The following is a 16,678-nucleotide window of genomic DNA, read 5'->3' on the forward strand; positions in this document are numbered from 1 at the left end:
TTTCTGAGAGGAGCCCATCATTTTTGTGGGTAAACATGCTTTACCTTCTAGTAGGGCCAAGACTGTACCTGCCCTCTGTGTTCTCAAAGCCAGTGTTTTGGTTTCAGAGTCAGACCTATCTCTTTTGATGATTCTCCTTTTAATTTCTGAACTCAATCTAGGGTGGGTAAGATGGCTGATGCCTGTAATCCCAGCACTTTGGGAGTCCGAGGTGGGGAGATCATTTGAGGTCAAGAGTTCGAGACCAGCTGGGCCAACATGGTGAAACCCCATCTCGACTAAAAATACAAAAATTAGTGGGTCAGGTTGGAGTGCACCCATAATTCCCAGCTACTCAGGAGGCAGAGGTGAGAGAATCACTTTAACCCAGAAGGTTGAGGTTGCAGTGAGCTGAAATCGTGCCAGTGCACTCCAGCCTGGGTGACAGATGGAGGCCCAGTCTGAAAATCAATCAAGCAATCAATAAATAAACCCAATCATGACAAAAGACTTTCAGTCCTGACATCTAGATGCCCACAAGACAACTGCCATGTTTTATATTGTCTTGTTTCCTTTCCAGGTTCCCATTAGAACACCTAGTCTCATACTGTCAGTCCCGACCTCACTTGGTCACTTTGTCCTGATTTCCTTCAGTGAAGCCTTCACTTAGTCTTGAGATAGATCACACCCTCAGTGGTTCCTTTCTTCTACTTGAGTGTGCACATGATCTTCTATGTTAGATAGCATAAAACCTAGGTGACAATTTCATATACACAGCTTTTTATTCTGTTTTCTTGGGAATGACATCACTATCTTCTTCAGGCTATTATAGCTCTGAAACATTTTGACAACTTGATGGGCCAAACATCCCCCAATAAGGAAACCTTAAGGTTTTTATTTTTTTGTCTAATATCAGGAACAGATTAATCCCTTCCCTGTATCACTGTGAAAGTCATCTATTAGCCAAACTTCATCAATATTTGGGGAATAAATGAACGAATGAGTTTTGGACTTTCACCCTATTACTTATTCTTTTACTTCCATAAATGTGTGTCTAATTCAATCAGTTAGTCAGAAGAAAGCTGAAAACTCAATCAGGTTTAACTGGGTGTGACTACAAGATCTAATCAGGTATCACTTTTTGATTGGAAGCTGGTGATTGAGAAGGGAAGAGTGAGGGTTAGAAAGGTGTATAAAAGCTCCTGAGGGTACACAGAAGAGACCCACAGTGCTCATACCTGGAGCTACTGCTTGGTTCTCTGAGAGGTCCCAGGACTCTGCAAAGTGAGTCCAGCGCTGGTAAGTCACTACCTTCTTAGGGTCATGCCCATTTGATCTGCAGCCAGCCAGTCAGGGATGGTGACACACATCCCAAAGTGGCACAGAATATTTTTCTGTCTGTTTTGTGAGATGAACAGATTTAGACTTTCATTTTTCCTCTAAATGTAGTTTTGTCTTCATCCATCAAATTGTGATTTGTGCTTGGTTTTGTCATTTTAAAATTCTTAGCGAATGAATTTTTTAAAAATATATTAAAAATTTACAGTTGGATGCATTTTTATTTCTTGACATTTGAAGTTATTTGTTTTTGTGCCCTTCAATTACAGTTCATAGACTTGGTGTTATTGTGATTCTCCAAGTGTGCTTTCATTTTCATAAAATCCTTAAAGGTATCCCACATACCAATCTCAAGAGTGCAGTTTTGCTCAGATCGTGGGATTTATTTTTGCCCCTAGGATCTGTCCAAAAGTGAGTAATTGTGAGTATGTGGAAGTGATGTGTATTGGAACCTTCATCTTGGAGTTACAGTGCTCTAGAATAGCATCATAGCACTTTTACAGTTTCTGGTTAATTTTTTTTTTTTTTTGAGATGGAGTTTCCCTATTGTTGCCCAGGCTGGAGTGCCATGGTGTGATTTGGCTCACCGAAACTTCTGCCTCCCAGTTACATGCGATTCTCCTGCTTCAGCCTCCTGAGTAGCTTGGATTACAGGCACTCACCACCATGCCCAGCTAATTTTTGCATTTTTAGTAGACACGGGGTTTCGCATGTTGGCCATGCTGGCCTCAAACTCCTGACCACAGGTGATATGCCCACCTCGGACTCCCAAAATGCTGGGATTACAGGAGTAAGCCACTGTGCCCAGCTACAGTGAGCATTTCTATACATACCTTCCAAATGCTGTGGAATACCATCACACCACTTTTACAGTTCCAGTGAATTATTTTGTTTTTTTCTGGGATGTATTCTAACGCTGTCACCCAGACTGGAGTGCAGAGCACTGAGCTGGACTCCCTGGAAACTCTGCCTCTGGGGTTCAGGTGATTCTCCTTCCTCTGCCTCCAAAGTAGCTAGGATTACAGTCATGCATGATCATGCTTGGCCAATATTTAAATTAATTAATTTATCAATTTGCTTATTTTTGAGTCAGAGTCTAACTCGGTCACCCAGTCTGGAATGCAGTGGTGCGATCTCGGCTCACTGCAACTGTAGCAGGACGAGTCACAGACAAAACTCCTCAGACACCAGATTAAAGAAGGAAGAGGTTTTTTATTCAGACGGGAAGGTCAGCAGACTGGTGTCTTAAGAGACAAGCTCTCCGAAAAAGAAACTCCTAGCCCTTTTAAGGGCTTGCAACTCTAAGGGGTCTACGTGAAAAAGTCATAATAGATCAACTAAGCATGAGGAACGTGACTGGGGGCTACATACATCAGCTAACAGAACAAAAGGTTTTACAGTGCTTTCTTATACAATGTCTGGAATTTACAGATAACACCAGTAGTTTTGGTCAGGGGTTAATATTATTATTATTTTAGCCACCAGGGCCAGGTGGTGGTGCCAACGTCATCTAGCTATTTATCTTACTTCTGTTTCTTTCCAACTTTTTGCTTTCTCCCTTTTCTCCTGTCTTACAAACTAGGGAAAAGGGGAGGTTGGGGAGAAACTGAGAAGGACAACAGGAGAAGTGTTAGCCTCATACCATACAACCTTTGCCTTCTGGAGTCAAATGATTCTTAATTTTTTTATATTTAGTAGAGACATGGTTTCATTATGTAGGCCAGGCTGTTCTTGAACTCCTGACTTCAAGTGATCTGCCTGCCTTGGCATCCAGCACTCTTGGGATTACAGACATGAGCCACAGCAACGGGTCCATTTCTGGTAGAAAATTTTCAAAATAAAAAATAATGGCATCGATTTTAGGGAGTCCCTTTAGTGTTCTCCCAGCATGTTCATGCTGTGAACTGAGAATGTAGGCTGTCTGGGGCCAGAGGACACTCTCATTCTCATTGCTTTAGGGTGGTAAGTGACAAAAAATTTTTCCTCACAGAGGTGGAGCTTGGCTTTCAGGATCCTCAGTGGCACTGTCCGGTGGTTCTGGGATTCAGTGGAGCAATGGATGAAAGTTAATAAGCCAGTAGTGTCTTTGACCCCTCCCTTCTTAGTGTTTGGAAGACATTCTTCCTGGTACCAGTAGAAGCAGAAGTATAGACTGAAGCCACCAAGTGCAGAGTGGAACTGGAGTAAACTGGTAATTTTTCTACCTCTACCAGAGCAATGATATTGGTCCTAGGATCAGGACCAATGATGAGGTGATTGTGTTTGCCCTGAAAGTGATACATTTTCCCTGGATTTGTCTTCTAGAGATTTTCCTTGCAGATCCATCAGGATGAGCATCCAGGCCCCACCCAGACCCCTGGAGCTGGCAGTGCAGAGCCTGCTGAGAGACCAAGCCTTGGCCATCTCTGCCATGGAGGAGCTGCCCAGGGTGCTCTATCTCTCACTCTTCATGGAGGCCTTCAGCAGGAGACACTTCCAGACTCTGTCAGTGATAGTGCAGGCCTGGCCCTTCACCTGCCTCCCTCTGGGATCGCTGATGAAGACGCTTCATCTGGAGACCTTAAAAGCATTGCTGGAAGGACTTCATATGCTGCTTACACAGAAGGTTCGCCCCAGGTGAGGTGACCCAGGAGGGCTGGTAGATAGGACTCAAGTGTCCAGGGAAAGAACAGCGGGATCAGGCAGAGAAATAGCCCAAGGGTGGCCCAGAGTCTTCTGATGGTGTTGGCAAGGAAGCTCAGGGAGGCTTTGGCCATTGTCCAGATCCTCAGAGAAAGGACTGCTCACCATACAGGGTCCACCGTGGGAACAGAAACCTGCCTTTACTCAGTGGAAGGTAAAGGGAATAGAAGTGGGGACCAGTCAGAATCAAAAAGGAAAAGGGATTGAGAAAAGACAAAGAGAACAGGGAGCACTGAGGACAGGAGTAGCTGAGTTATGGGATGAGAATGAAAGCAAAGGTCAGGGATGGGTCCTTCTAAATTCTGAGCCTCGCCATTACTTTACCCACAGGAGGTGGCAACTTCAAGTGCTGAATTTGCAGGATGTTGATGAGAATTTCTGGGCCATATGGCCTGGAGCCTGCACCCTGTCCTGCTTCCCAGAGGCCATGAGTAAGAAGGAGACAGCAGAGGACTGTCCAAGGATGGAAAAGCACCAGCTCTTAAAGGTGTTCATAGATGTTTGCCTCAAGGAAATACCTCAGGATGAATGCCTGAGATACCTCTTTCAGTGGGTTTACCAAAGGAGAGGTTTGGTACACCCGTGCTGTAGTAAGCTGGTCAATTATCTAATGCCGATTAAATATCTCAGAAAGTCATTGAAAATAATCCACCTGAATAGTATCAGGAGCTGGAAACTCGCAACATGTCCTGGCCACGACTGATAAGAAAGCTTCTTTGTTACCTGAAGGAGATGAAGAATCTTCGCAAACTCGTTTTCTCCAGGTGCCATCATTACACGTCAGACAATGAACTCGAGGGATGGTTAGTTGCCAAATTCAACTCTGTGTTCCTCAGGCTGGAACACCTCCAGTTGCTTAAAATAAAAGTGATCACCTTCTTCAGTGGACACCTGGAACAGCTGATCATGTGAGAAAGGATCGTACATTTTGTATGCAGACCACAGCACAGCCTTGTTTTGTTACAGCAAACACTAGAAGATGTGTAGCGTGTGCCAGCCAGTAGCAACGACACAGTGAAGTGGACACCAGAAGGTCAACACATTGTCCCATTCAGTGTTCCATGTCCTGGAGTGGCTATCACAGGATTGCTCCAATAAGGGCAGAGGTGTCACCTGAAGTAAAAGCTAGAGAAGGACATCATGTACAAGCTAGTTAGTGGGGTTTTCAGCTCTATTGGGGATGCAATTGACATGGGAAATGCGTGCTTCCGGGATGGAGGTGAGGGAGTAGGCATGACAGTGGTAAAAAGTGATAGCTGGTTTGCAGTTGCAGGCATGTCACGGAGCTCCTGCCGACAGGTAGCCCTAGCTGATGTCCCTAGACCTTGCTGAATTGAGTTGTTTCTGCACATCTCCCACCGGGTTCCTGTGGCTCAGAGATGAAGTTTTCTGCTAAAAGATGAAATAAAAAGGCTTTAGAGATTTTGTGGCCTTGAACCAATCACACAAGCAATGGTGAAAGGGCTGAGGCTAACATGGGACTGCCCCTGAATGATCAGGGTCCTCATCATGCAGCAACTTGCATGCCGACCATCATCAGATGGTGGGAGCAAACGTATTTGTTTGAAGCAGGCATTTTCCTTCAGGTTATTCCCCACTACCTTCATCTAGCTGGTACCATTGCCCAGAACTAACTTCTTGATCTCCACAGGTGCCTCCAGAACCCCTCGGAGAACTTGGAATTAACTTGTGGCTACCTATTGGAAGAGGATGTGAAGTGTCTCTCCCAGTACCCAAGCCTCAGTTACCTAAAGCATCTGAATCTCAGCTATGTGCTGCTGTTCCGCATCAGTCTTGAACCCCTCAGAACTCTGCTAGAGAAAATTGCTGCCTCTCTCGAGACCCTCATTTTGGAGGGCTGTCAGATCCACTACTCCCAACTCAGTGCCATCCTGCCTGGCCTGAGCCGCTGCTCCCAACTCACCACCTTCTACTTTGGCAGAAATTGCATGTCTATGGACGCCCTGAAGGACCTGCTGTGCCACACCAGTGGGCTGAGCAAGTTAAGCCTGGAGACGTATCCTGCCCCTGAGGAGAGTTTGAATTCCTTGGTTCGTGTCAATTGGGAGATCTTCACCCCACTTCGGGCTGAGCTGATGTGTACACTGAGGGAAGTCAGGCAGCCCAAGAGGATCTTCATTGGTCCCACCCCCTGCCCTTCCTGTGGCTCATCACCATCTGAGGAACTGGAGCTCCATCTTTGCTGCTAGGGAAGGCGTGCCTAGCGGGGTAGACAAATCCAAAGTACTCTTCCAGGCTCTTGGACACTAAAATCTACTATGTGGGTGCAAGCTATTTTTCTATTTTCTTATTTCCATTTTTAATAATTCCAAAATTTTTATTAAAGACAATTTGAGACAGTGTTTCTCTATATTGCTCCAGCTGGGCTTATGGGATCCTCCTGCCTCAGCTTCCTAAAGTGCTGGGATTACTGGCATGAGTGACTGTGTCCAGGCCACATGCAACTTAAAGGAATAACAGGTAAGTGCTCAGTGTGAGGGGAAAAAAAAAGATAACAGCAGGGGGCAAGGCTGGAGGAAAATGTTGAGGCGACCTCAATGAGAACTTCAGGGACCCGTGTCCTACAGAGTCAGAAAGAGAAGCTAAAGTTCTGCATTCATGAGAATGTTATCCCTGCAAGGATGGTTACCAAGGAATATCAGAAACAAAGAATGCCTGAATGAAAACTTTTAACCTGTTGTAGCAAATTATCCATCAGAAATCTCTAGTTATTGAGTTACTGATGGAAAAATAATGAAATACTAATTTGTCTGTGATTGAGTTTCAGCTGTAGAACATCAAAGCAACCAAATAAAATCTGATCATTTTGAGTATTTCCCGCCCATTCTTGTTCTTTGTTTTGTTTTGGAGACAAAAATCTCACTTTGTCATTTAGGCTGGAGTGCAGTGGTGCAATCTGGGCTCACCACAGTCCTTTCCTTCAGGACTCAAGTGATACTTGCACCTCAACCACTCAAATAGCTGGGACTGCAGGCACGTTCCACCAAGCATGGCTGATTCTTGTATTTTTAATAGAGACGGGGTTTTTCCAGGTTGATCAGCCTGGTCTCAATATCCTGGCTTCGAGTGATCCACCGACCTTGGCCTCCCAAAGCGCTGGGAAAACAGGCATACAGATGATCCCCACCCATTCTTTACTTCTCCTCAGTCATCAGTTTTTTTCTTACTTTTTTGCCCACGGGGAGCAGCTCGGTCAGGCACAAAGGGACGGGCAGAGAGGGGCTCCAAGGAGAAGATAGGAATGGGGTGGTGTCCCACTCGCACAAGATGTGTGGATGCCAGGCCCAGAAGGCAGAGCTGGGGCCATCCATCAGGGGGCCAGGGTGAGAAGCAGAAATGGCACCTGCTTCAAGGACCTGGCCAGCTATCTGGCCACTGTGCCCATCCTGCTAACAGTGTCAAGCTCCCGGGTCTTGAAGGGAGGTTCTATGCGGATCCACCCCAGGCTGTGTTTCCAAGATCCACCCACCATAGGGGTGACCAGTCTGATTGCTGGGCCTGGGAACCAAGAACCACTCCTGGAGGCACCCCCCTTGGCAGGGTCATGAGCCAGGCCTGTGCTCCCTGTCCCTGAGGCAGCCAACTGTGCCACCCACACCCTTTCATGGCAAAATGGGACCTGGTCCCAGGTCTGGAGTCTCCACCACAGCCTCTACCTCACTGCCCACTGCCTGCTGTTAGCCTGCGAGCTTCTGGATGAGAGTGCAGTTGGGGCTTGTTAAACCACACCCAGGAGCATTGGGTTTGTTTGTGTGGGGTTGGCCAGAGCCGCTGTGAACCTGCATCTCACCTGTCACCTCTGCAGGGAAACACACAGAGAGGGCACAGCCGAGGCTGTATACACTTCGGAGCTGATGGAGCCTGGGAGAAGAGGGAGTCCTGGTCCTCCCGAGTTGGCAGGGCAGTCGCTCCAAAGGTGTAACTGAAGCTGTCCAGGTCACAGTTACCAACTGAGGTCCCCCAGTGCTCTCGAGGGTCCAGGAGATCCCCCTTTCTCCTGCAGCTTGGGGGTGTCTGCTCTCACTGCTTCATCTCTCATGGCACCTGCTCTAATTTTGGAGTGTGGTTGTGGTCAAGCCCGGATGCTGTCGCAGCCCAGGTGGGTCTGTGCACACTTGGGTCAGTGCTGATGCACCATCCCACTGCTGTCTTGAACCCTCTGGACTTTGGGCCCTGATGAGTGTGGAAGGGAGGCTGAGGGGAGTTGTGGACAAATCGGCACTCGTCTTTGGATGCTCCTTGGTACGAGTGACCTGGGCAACATGGTTGGTGGTGGGAGGCACACAGAATCATAGACAGGAAGGTGAGGGTCACTGGTGAGGCTCCACCTTCTGACCAAGGAGGGCCTGAAGCCAGTGGACTGGGCCACCAGTCCTATGGACCAGAGTGGGAACATGTGTTGCCTTTTTTGTGCCTGCTCATGGCCACCTACGACCCAATCAGCACAGACTTTCTCCTGTCTGATGCCAAAAAAACACTAGACTCAGGGAGAACATTAGGAAGACCAGTGGCAGAGAGGAACTACCCACTATTGGGATGATTTTCCTGCAGAGACAAGAAACCCACTCCGGGTCCTTTTCTCTGCTGAGAGCTGTAGAGATGATGAGATGACTTTCCTGCAGAGAGCAGCAACCCACTCCAGAGCTTCCTCTCTAGTGAGAGCTGTGGTGATGATGGAATAACCTGCCAGGAGGGAGGGGTCACCCACCCCAGGGCCTCCTGTCTGCTCAGAGCTGAACACTCATCAGGACACCCTGGCTGCAGAAAGAAGCTACCCACTGTGGGTCTCTGAGCTGTTCTATTGCTCAATAAACCTCCCCTTTATCTCACTCACCCTCCTCTTGTCTGCATATTTCATTCTTCCTGGTCGTAGGACAAGACCTTGGGACCCGCCTAATGGTGGGGCTAAGCGAGCAATAACACAAACAAAGCTGAAACACGGCCCTTGCTCACCAAGTTGTAGGTGAAGAGAAAAACAGAAGAGCTACTACTCTTCCAGGAGCCCAGATGTGGGCGCTTCCTGAACCAGGGCTGTGACTCCCTTTTGGGGGTTGTGCAGTTCCCGGCATTTCCAAGCTTTCAGTGTTGGTGTCACTGTGTATTCCAGTGACAACCATGGAAGATGCTTGTGCTGTGCCTGGTTCACTTGCAGCCTTGAAGAAATCTGGCACCCATGCTGGCACCTGGAGCTGCCCGCCCCACAGCAGCAGCAGCCAGTGACTGTCCAAAGTGGCCTGACCCCCTGCTCACTCACACACCCCTCACCACTCCAGCCCTGTCCCACCCTTAATAGGCATGTGCTCCAGGCCTGAAACATGAGCCAAGCATAGTCTACCAGGCTGCATGGGCAGAATGAACCCAGTGAACCCCATCAAAACTCTGGCAAAGGTGCCCCCACACACAGAGGTTTCTGGCCAGAAAAGTCACATTCCAAGGATTCCAGAAGAGAAAATTACCTAAACCCAAAGAGAGACAATAAGAAAAGGGTGGAAGAGAGGTCTCTAAACAACCAAAAAACAAGAAATGAAATGGGAGTACGAAGCCTTTATCAATAAAAACAATTAATGTAATTTATCTCAATTCTGCAAGTGAAAGGCACAGGGTCTTTGAATGAGTAAAAAAATAAGACCCTACTATATGCTGTTTTCCAGAAACTCAATTCACCTATAAGCATACATGTAGATGGAAAATGAAGGGGTGGAATAAGGTATTCCATGCAACTGGAAACCAAAAAACAGCAAGTGTAGATGTACTTTTATCAGGTAAAATAGGTGTCAAATCTCAGAAAGCACTCAGGTAAAACAGAATACAAATCTAAGCTTGTAAAATAATAGACTACACTTACACAAACTATGCCTAGAAAGAACATACATCAAAATAATAGAAGCCAAAAATGACAAATCCACATGCAACATCATATTGAATGAAGAAATGTTGAAAGTATTCCCACTAAGAACTACAAGCAGACAAAAATGCCAACTTTATCCACTTGTAATCAACATAGGACTGAAAATTTTTCTCAGAGCAATCTGGTAAGCAAAAGAAATAAAGGACAATTAAATTGGAAAGAAGGAAGTGAAACTACCTGTGTTTGCCAATGATGTGATCATATGTGTTTAGAAAACCCGAAAGATTCCACCCAAAGACACGTAGAGGAGACAAGTGAATTCACTTAAATCTCAGGTACAAAATCTATATGTACAAATAAGTACCACTGTTTTCTACCAACAACAACCAAGATGAGAATCAATTCAAGAACTCCATCCCTTTACAATAGTTGCAAAACAACAACAAAAACAGTGACTATAACAAAAACAACCTAGGAATACACTTAACCATTAGGTAAAGGATCTCTATAAGGTGAACTACAAGACACTGCTGAAAAAAAAGTCATAGATGACAAAATAGTAGAAAAACTTCCCATGCTCATGGATTGACAGACACAATATTGTGAAAATGACCACACTGCCCAAAGCAATCTAAAAATTGCAGACTTCAAACATCAATCTAAAAATATCAGTCTAAAAATTGTATACAACAAAATACAAACATCATATTCACAGGATTAAAAAAAGCATCCTAAGATTCATATGGAGATGAAAAAGAGGCTGGAGAGCCAAAGCAATCCTAAGCAAAATGAATATGGAGGCATCACATTGCCTGGCTTCAATTTATACAGTAAGGCAATAGTAAGCAAAACTGCATGGTGCCAGTATAAAGGTCGAGACATAGAACAATGGAACAGAATAGACAACCCAGGAATAAAGCCACATGCTTACAGCCCAGCGGTAGGACTGCGGCTTCTCAGTTTGTGCTGAGTGATGCCCTTTGGGGATATGGGGCCAAAGTTACGGATTTTTCCCCCAAGAAAAACCAGAGAGTGAATTGTGATATTCTGTGTGATTTTTAGACTCTGACTATTGCCATAGTGCTTAGGTCATCTCCAGGTGCCCAGAGACTCAATCACCAACCAGTGTCCACATTCGTGTCACCACAGCAAGAAAGAGTTTAGGAAGTAGGCAGAATGAAGCAAAAGGCAAGAAGTGTCTATTGCAAAGCAAAGGAACACACTCAAGAGAGGGCTTATTCAGGAGAGCAAGTTATGTACAAGGGAGTTTGGGTTTCTAATTTTATAGGATCTCTAAGGAGAGGTTGAAATAATCATTAGGATTTTAAGAAAAAATGGTGAAGTTTTCTCAGAACTGAGGTGTCACCTATTATTTATTTATTTATTTATTTATTTATTTATTTATTTATTTATATTTTGAGATGGTGTTTTGCTCTTGTTGCCCAGGCTGGAGTGCAATGGTGTGATCTTGGCTTACTGCAACCTCCGCCTCCTGGGTTCAAGCAATACTCCGGCCTGAGCCTCTGAAGTAGCTGGGATTACAGACATGGACCACCACACTCTGCTAATTTTGTGTTTTTAGTAGGGACAAGATATCTCTATGTTGGTCAGGGTGGTCTCAAACTCCCGACCTCGGTTGATCCGCCTGCCTGAGGTTCCCAAGATGTTGGGATTACAGGCATAAGCCACTGTGCCTGGCTAGGTGTCACCTATTTTTATAATAAATATGGGTATGCTCAGAACCGTCCTGGAGCTGGTGTGTGACTTAGTGTCATAACGACTGTATAATTAGGACTGGGGTAGGCCATGGGTCATACCCAGCGCCATGTGAGACTGAGTCAGTGTCAGCCAGCTTAGCCCCAACCTGCTTGTTCGGATCTTATTGGTCAAGGCTTATCCTTATTCTTGTAGCTAATTTTACAAGCTCTTTTCTTGCTGCTGTATGAAATCACTGCTTGATATTTTCATGCTTCTCCTGTGACCAGCCAGCTTTCCTAATTTATGGGTATTTCTTTTCTTTTCCCTTCCCTTCCCTTCCCTTCCCTTCTCTTCCCTTCCCTTCACTTCCCCTCCCTTCCCCTCCCCTCCCCTCCCCTGTCTTGTATTTTCTTTTCTTCTCCCTTCCTTTCTTTCTTTCTTTCTTTCTTTTCTTTCTTTCTTTCTTTCTTTCTTTCTTTCTTTCTTTCTTTCTTTCTTTCTTTCTTTCTTTCCTTCTTTCTTTCTTTCCACTTTAAGTTCTGGGATACATGTGCAGAATGTGCAGTTTTGTTACATACGTATACACATGCCATGGTGGTTTGCTGCATCCATCAACCCGTCATCTACATTAAGTATTTCTCCTAATGCTACTCCTCTCCTAGCGCTCCACACCCCAAGAGGCCCTGATGTGTGATGTTCCCCTAGGTGTGTCCATGAGTTCTCATTGTTCAACTCCCACTTATGAGTGAGAACATGTGGTGTTATGGTTTACTGTTCCTGTATTAGTTTGCTGAGAAAGATGGTTTCTAGCTTCATCCATGTCCCTGCAAAGGAAATGAACTTTTTTTTTATGGCTGCATAGTATTCCATGATGTATATGTGCCACATTTTCTTTATCCAGTCTATCATTGATGGGCATTTGGGTTGGTTCCAAGTCTTTGCTGTTGTGAATAGTGCTGCAATAAACATATGTGTGCATGTGTCTTTATAGTAGAATGATTTATAATCCTTTGGGTATATACCCAGTAATGGGATTGCTGGATCAAATGGTATTTCTGGTTCTAGATCCTTGAGGAATTGCCACACTGTCTTCCACAATGGTTGAACTAATTTGCACTCCCACCAACAGCGTCAAAGCGTTCCTATTTCTCCACATCCTTTCCAGCATATGTTGTTTCCTGACTTTTTAATGATCACCATTCTAACTGGCATGAGATGGTATCTCACTGTGGTTTTGATTTGTGTTAGAGAAATGCAAATCAAGTGACCAGTGATGATGAGCATTTTTTCATGTCTGTTGGCTGGATAAATGGTTTTTTTTTTTTTTTTTTGAGAATTGTCTGTTAGTATCCTTCACCCACTTTTTGACACGGTTGTTTGTTTTTTTCTTGTAAATTTGTTTAAGTTCCTTGTAGATTCTGGATATTAGCCATTTGTCTGATGCATAATTTGCAAAAATTTTCTGCCATTCTATAGGTTGCCTATTGACTCTGATGATAGTTTCCTTTGCTGGGCAAAAGCTCTTTATTTTAATTAGATCCCATTTGTCAATTTTGGCTTTTGTTGCCATTGCTTTTGTTGTTTTAGCCATGAAGTCTTTGCCCCATACCTATGTCCTGAATGGTGTTGCCTAGGTTTTCTTCTAGGGTTTGTATGGTTTTATGTCTTACACTTAAGTCTTTAATCCATCTTGAGTTAATTTTTGTATAAGGTGAAAGGAAGGGGTTCAGTTTCAGTTTTCTGCATATGGCTAGCCAGTTTTCCCAACACCATTTATTAAATAGGGAATGCTTTCCCCATTGGTTGTTTTTGTCAGGTTTTTCAAGGATCAGATGGTTGTAGATGTGTGGCACTGTTTCTGAGGCCTCTGTTCTGTTCCATTGGTCTACATATCTGTTTTGATAACTGTACCATGTTGTTTTGGTTACTGTAGCCTTGTAGTATAGTTTGAAGTCAGGTAGCGTGATGCCGCCAGCTTTCTTCTTTTTGCTTAGGATTGTGTTGTGTATACAGGTTCTTTTTTGCTTCCATATGAACTTTAAAGTAGTTTTTTCTAATTCTGTGAAGAAACTCAATTATAGCTTGATGGGGATAGCATTGAATCTATAAATTACTTTGGGCAGTGTGGCCATTTTCATGATATTGATTCTTCAGACCCATGAGCATGGAATGTTTTTCCATTTGTTTGTGTCTTCCCTTATTTCCTTGAGCAGTGGTTTGTAGTTCTCCTTGAAGAGATCCTTCACATCCCTTGTAAGTTGTATTCCTAAGTATTTTATTTTATTTCAGCAATTGTGAATGGGAATTCACTCATGATTCACTCTCCATTTGTCTATTTTTGGTGTATAGGAATGCCTGTGATTTTTGCACATTGATTTTGTATCCTCAGACATTGTTGAAGTTGCTTATCAGCTTTAGGAGATTTTGGGCTGAGATGATGGGGTTTTCTAAATATACAATCATGTCATCTGCAAACAGAGACAATTTGACTTCCTCTCTTCCTATTTGAATACTGTTTATTTATTTCTCTTGCCTGATTGCCCTGGCCAGAATTTCCAATAATATGTTGAATAGGAGTGATGAGAGAGGGCATCCATGCATTGTGCCAGTTTTCAAACGGAATGCTTCCAGTTTTTGCCAATTCAGTATGATATTGGGTGTGGCTTTGTCATAAATGGCTCTTATTATTTTTAGATACATTCCATCAATACCTAGTTTATCTAGAGTTTTTATCCTGAAAGGGTGTTGAATTTCATTGAAGGCCTTTTCTGCACATATTGAAATAATCATGTGGTTTTTGTCATTGGTTCTGTTTATGTGATGGATTACATTTATTGATTTGCGTATGTGGAACCAGCCTTGCATGCCAGGGATGAAGCCGACTTGATCATGGTGGATAAGCTTTTTGGTGTGCTGCTGGATTCACTTTGCTTGTATTTTATTGAGGATTTTTGCATCGATGTTCATCAGGGATATTGGCCTGAAATTTCCTTTTTTTTGTTGTTGTGTCTCTGCCAGGTTTTGGTATCAGGATGATGCTGGCCTCATAAAAATGAGTTAGGGAGGAGACCCTCTTTTTCTATTGTTTGGAATAGTTTCAGAGGTATGGTAGAATTTGGCTGTGAATTCATCTGGTCCTGGACTTTGGTTGGTAGGCTATTAATTATCACCTCAATTTCAGAACTTGTTATTGGTCTATTCAGGGATTTGACTTCTTCCTGGTTTAGTCTTGCAAGGGTTTATGTGTCCAGGAATTTATCCATTTCTTCTAGATTTTCTAACTTATTTGCATAGGGGTGGTTTTAGATTCTCAGATGGTAGTTTGTATTTCTCTGGGATCAGTGGTGATATCCCCTTTACCATTTTTTATTGTGTCTATTTGATTCTTCTCTCTTTTCTTCCTAATTGATCTGGCTAGTGGTCTATTGTGTTAATCTTTCCTAAAAGCCAGCTCCTGGATTCATTGATTTTTTGAAGGGTTTTTTGTGTCTCTGTCTCTTTCAGTTGTGCTCCAATCTTAGTTATTTCTTGTCTTCTGCTAGCTTCTGAATTTCTTTGCTCTTGCTTCTCTAGTTCTTTTAATTGTGATATTAGGGTGTCAGTTTTAGGTCTTTCCCCCTTTATCCTGTGGGCATTTAATGCTATAAATTTCCCTCTAAACACAGCTTTAGCTGTGTCCCAGAGATTCTGGTACATTGTGTCTTTGTTCTCATTGTTTTCAAAGAACTTATTTATTTCTGCCTTAATTTTGTTATTTGCCGAGGTGTCATTCAGAATCAGGTTGTTCCGTTTTCATGTAGTTTTGCAGTTTTGAGTAAGTTTCTTAATCCTCAGTACTAATTTGATTGCACTTTGGTCTGAGATACTCTTTGTTATGGTTTCCATTCTTTCACATTTGCTGAGGAGCGTTTTACTTCCAATTATGTGGTCAATTTTAGAATAAGTGTGATGTGGTGTTGAGAAGAATGTATATTCTGTTGATTTGGGGTGGAGAGTTCTGTAGATGTCTCCTAGGTCTTTTTGGTCCAGTGCTGTGTTCAAGTCCTGAATATCATTGTTAATTTTCTGTCTCATCCGTCTGTCTAATATTGACAGGGTTTTTCTTTAATTAGCAGGTAGACGAGTCATTAGATATTTCAGGAAAGGAGAGGATTTCAGAAACTGGAAATTACCACCCGTTTCTTTCTTCTCTGGGTTTCTCTGGAAGAATGTTGGACAAGCCTCTCTGACCGGGACTTTTGCCGTTTTCTGGCTCCGATATTGAGTTTTGTTTTACCTTGTGATCCTTTGCTGAGTTCTTATTTTATCTTTGTTTGCGGTTTTCCATCTTCCTGAGACCAATCACTGCTATTCCTATGTCATGCCCATAAAGTTTTTTTCTTCTGTTTTATAAACATTTTATTAATAAAAATTGTAACTGTTCATGAGGTACAGTATGATGTTTTGATATATTCATTCTCTACAATGCAGAATAGTGAAATCAAGCTAATTGGCATTCTTACTACTTCACATTTTTACTTTTTTTTATGGGAAGACATTTAAAATTTACTGTCTCAGCATTTTCAATTATACAATATATTATTACTAACTAGAGTCACCTTACTATGCTATAGATATCCAACTTACTCCTCCTTTCTAACTGAAGCTCTATTTTTTAAAACATTATGCCAACACATATCTGGACACATTTGGCTTTTGGGATCCCACCCTCTCCTCTGACATGGGAGAACAGTGCAGCGTGCCCTGTGGTCAGACCCAGAATGATCCTGATGGAATTAGAAAAGAAATGGCACCTCTTTTCTCTTCCAGATCTGAGGTTGACCTTAGTTGAAGGTCTGGGATTTGAAAACTGCTGGGATTAGAATCCTGGCTCTCACCTCACTCCCACCTACACCAGCAGGATATATAGTCCATGAGAAGCATCTGGGAACAGCTATCATGTGAGTCCTAAGAATGAATAAATTGTGTACACCTTTACAACTGTATTGAACAGGGTTATTTCATGAGTGTTATATCATTCTTGGGTTTTTTTCTCTCAATAACATAAATGCCTTGAATTTAAATGTCCTGCAAAGACCTTGAGTCGTTGCCTTCATGCTGGCTCTTCACTTA

At 43.5% G+C, this 16,678-nt stretch overlaps 1 pseudogene; it reads left to right on the plus strand.

Moving 5' to 3' along the window:
• Window positions 1–3,646: 3,646 nt before the first annotated feature.
• Window positions 3,647–6,209, plus strand: LOC100435760 (PRAME family member 1-like; annotated as a pseudogene).
• The last annotated feature ends 10,469 nt before the right edge of the window (window positions 6,210–16,678 follow it).

This window comes from Pongo abelii, chromosome 1 (assembly GCF_028885655.2).
Source record: "Pongo abelii isolate AG06213 chromosome 1, NHGRI_mPonAbe1-v2.0_pri, whole genome shotgun sequence".
NCBI lineage: Eukaryota > Metazoa > Chordata > Mammalia > Primates > Hominidae > Pongo > Pongo abelii.